This window comes from Meriones unguiculatus (genome assembly GCF_030254825.1).
Source record: "Meriones unguiculatus strain TT.TT164.6M chromosome Y unlocalized genomic scaffold, Bangor_MerUng_6.1 ChrY_unordered_Scaffold_23, whole genome shotgun sequence".
Classification (NCBI taxonomy): domain Eukaryota; kingdom Metazoa; phylum Chordata; class Mammalia; order Rodentia; family Muridae; genus Meriones; species Meriones unguiculatus.
Genome location: NW_026843709.1, coordinates 29,755,699 through 29,760,085, shown reverse-complemented (window position 1 = coordinate 29,760,085; position 4,387 = coordinate 29,755,699).

Genomic DNA, 4,387 nt, shown 5'->3' with positions numbered 1-4,387 from the left:
TGACATGACAATGCTATTATGACAGCACAATGGTATGACATCCAATGGTATTATGATTTCACAATGGTTTTATGACATCACAATGTTATCATGACATCACAATGCTATTATCACAAATGTAATATGACATCACAATTTTATTATGACACCTCAATGGTTTTATGTCATCACAATGGTGTCATGACCTCTCAGTGCTATTTTGACATCACAATGGTATTAAGACATCACAATGGTGTCATGATATCCCAATGGTAATATGACACACCAATGTTATTTACAACATCAAAAGGCTATTATGACATTACAATGGTATTTCGACATGATTATTGTATGTAATCACAATAGAATTTTGATGTCATAATGGCATTATGACCTCAAAAATGTTATTATGACATCACAAAATTCTGACAGCTCAATACTATTTTGATATCACAATGATAGGACATCATAATAGTGTTATGATATCACAATGGTATTATGAAATTAAAATTTTATTTAGAAATCAAAATAGTATGACATTCCAATACAATTATGACATAACAATGGTATTTTGACATCACAATGACATTATGAGATCATAATGATATGGCTTCACAATGGTATGACATCTCAATGCTATTATGATATCAGAATGATAGGATATCATAATGGTGTTATGATATCACAATAGTATTATGATATCACAAAGGCTTTATGCCATTAAAATGCTATTATTACATCAAATTGCTATTATGACTTTACAATGGTATTATGATACCTTATTGATATAATCACATCAAAATGGAATTATGATGTCACAACTTTATTTTTACATCTCAATTGTATTATCTCATCACAGTGGTGTCAGGACATAAGTGCTTTTATGATATCACAGTGGTATTATGAAATAAAAACAGTGTCATGAAATCCCAATGGGATTATGATGTCACACTGCTATGATGATATCACAATAGTATGACATTCAAATGCTATTATAAGGTTGAATGGCATTATTTCATGACAGTGCTAATCTAATGAAATTATTACATGACAATGGTAAGACATCCCAATACTATAATATCCTCACAATGATATGATATCACAATGGTATTACAACATCACAATGGTGTTATGATTTCACAATGGTATTATGACATCACAATTCTGTTATAAAAACACAATGCTATTATGAGATCTCAATGCTATTATCTCAATGACCTCAAAATAGTGTTATGATATTTCAAAGGTATTGTAACTTCACAATGGTCTTATGACATATCAATGCAATCATGATAGCACCATGATATAACAACTAAATGCTATTATGATATCACAATGTTATGATGACATCACAATGGTATTGTGACAATCGAGAGGTATTATTATGACATCACAATGGTGTTATGAGTTCACAATGCTCTGATGTAATAACAATGATACTATTAATTCACAATTAATAGTATTATGATATCTCAATGCTGTTTGGACATCACAATGATATGAAATCACAGTGCTAATACAAAATCACAAAAGTATTATTACATCACAATGTTATAAAATCCCAATGATATTATGATTTCACAATGTTATTAAGACATCATAATGCTATTATGACATCACAAGTTTTTATGCTATCATAACGGTGTTATGACATTAATATTCTATTATGACATTACAATGATATTATGACCTCATAATGGATTTTGACATCAAAATTAATTATGACATAATCTCACTTTCTTGACATTATAATGCTATTATGACATAACAATCCTATTATGAATTTAAAACTGGATGACTTCACAATAGTATTAGGACTTCACAATGCTATAATGACAGCACAATGATATGATGTACTCAATATGCTATGATGATACCACAATGCTATATTGACCTCAAATTGCAATTATGATATCACTATGCTATTATGACATCACACTACTATTATGAAATCACAATGGTATTACAACGTAAATTTGGTATGACAAATTTAACTTAATAGTTTAACATCAAAAACTATTATGACTTCACAACAGTAAGAATTTACAATGATATTAGGACATCCAATGCTATGATGACATCCCAATGTTATTATGATGTCACAGTGGTTTGGTGCTGCTTGGCTCACAGGGAGAATGAAGTCATGAAACAGGTGAAACCCAGTAAGAGTTTCTGGAGCCAATTATTAAAAGGGCCAAGTGGGTGCTGTGGATTAAGTTCAATGGTAGAGTGCTTGCCCACTAAGTGCAAAGCCCTGGGTTCAGTCCTCAGCTCTGGAAAAAAAGAAAAAAAGACAAAAAAATTGAAACAAACAAGGTAACTGAAAGGGCCAAGTGGACAACCTGCTTGAGAGAAAGGCTGAACAGCCCTAAATGCCTCAATCTTGGCAGCTGAAAGCACACAACTCAGAGATGAGAGTTCCTGTGTCTAAGACTCAGTTCAGTTAATCTGTCACATATTTCTTATGTGACTTAATAAAAGCCTATGGCCTTGACATGTGACTTTAATATTATCACAGATTCCAATATTATGTATTAAATGCACAGAGTAGTCCTCAGTCAGTGAAGTACTTACTGTGAAAACACTCCCTGAACAAGGCAAATCTTTGAACAAAAAGAGTTTAATTAGGAGCTTGCTTATATTTTTACAAAGACTATCCATGATGTCACATCAGCAGGCAGACAAGTTGTTGTAGTCCTTCAGCAGAACTGAGAGCTTTTCATTCTGAACCACTACCTGCAGGCAGAGAGAGGGAGACTGAGAGAGACAGAGAGAGAAAGAGCTAGAGAGACAGATTAAGAAATAGAAAGGAAGAGGGACTGCCTCTGTAATAATCTGATTGGCCTGCTCTTTGATCACCTCCCCCTGAGGGGTATCAGCCTTACCAGGCCTCAGTAGAGTACAATGCAGCCACTTTTGATGAGAACTGATAGACTAATATCAGAAAGAAGAGGAGAACCTCCCTTATCAGTGGACTTGGGGAGCGGCATACATGCAGAAAGAGGAAGGAGGGTGGGATTGGGAGGGGAGGATACAAAATGAATGGGGAGATACAAAATGAATAAAGTGTAATTAATAAAAAATTTAAAAAAAGAAAAATAGAAAGATGGAGATGTACAGAAACAAATATATAAAATGACAGAGTCAGAGAAGCATTCTGTCTGATCACTTTCATTGGCATATCAACCTCACAGGCACACCCTCCTGTCATCTAAAGCCAACATGAATTACATTATCTAACAAAGCCATACCTCCTAATACTTCCCAGAAATTTCCTCACTGGGGGACTAGACATGTAAAGAAATGAGCTTCAAGGAGTCATTGCAATTCAAATCATCATGAAGTGCAAGAAGATGCAGGGACTTCTAGGTTAAAATAACATAGTTATCCTGAATGTTTGTCATTCAATACAATGAATAAAGTCCCAGCAACTTGCAAGGATATAGGCCAAAATAGGCCTGACATTCTCCTCTGGAGAAAATGTGAAATATTTCCAAAACAGAATATTATTCAGTTAAGAAAATGACATCACAATATTTTGAGGCAAATAGATGGAACCAGAAAAAAATCATTCTGGGTAAAGTAACTAAAGTGCAGAAAGACAAATAGGGTATATATTCACTTATTAGGAAGTCTCCTAATAGTGTGGGATAAAGTTCCAAAAGTCCATGTAATTATGACTAAACTAGTCTTCTTCAATAGGTGGGTGGGTGGCAGTAAACTGAGTTATTGAGCAATGGCATCTTACAGATATTAAAAAAAAAAGAAACCCAGGCTGTTATTAAAATATGCTGCTCCATCCTCTCAAGTGATTGATCATTGCCATCTTCGATAGACAGAGATTTTTCCTTCTGCATCAGATCAGGTTTCATACAGAGACCAGCTGTCCAATATTATGAAAAGAGAAAACTTAAAACACCCAGCTCTAAATAGGATTTCCCAATGAAATTCTCCATCCCCTCAGCACTCTTGGAAGCCTGCAGGAGAGAAGGCAGGAAGAGTATAATAAATAGAGGGAATTGAGGAAACAAGGATAACAAAGCCTTGAAAATCAGGCCACAGAGGAAGATGATGCAGCCAGTCTAGATAAGATCTGAAAAGTAGGTAGAAAGAGAAGGGGAAGGAGGATCTCAACTATCAGGTGAATTTTAGAAATTGCCCCTATAAAGAAACTACAGAAAGGCCATAGGAGTAGAAGAAGGAGGGTGGTTGGGACTGGAAGGAGAAGAGGGAGGGGACAACAGAGGGGATACAAAGTGAACAAATCATAATAAATAAATATGTAAGAAAAACTGTGATCAAGGTGATAAATTATACAGCTCTTCAGGACTGATGGCTTTTTCTTGGGGGTGGTGCCAGGGTGAACTAGTGATTTTCAAACTACCACAGACCTCATGAGCTCAGGTGG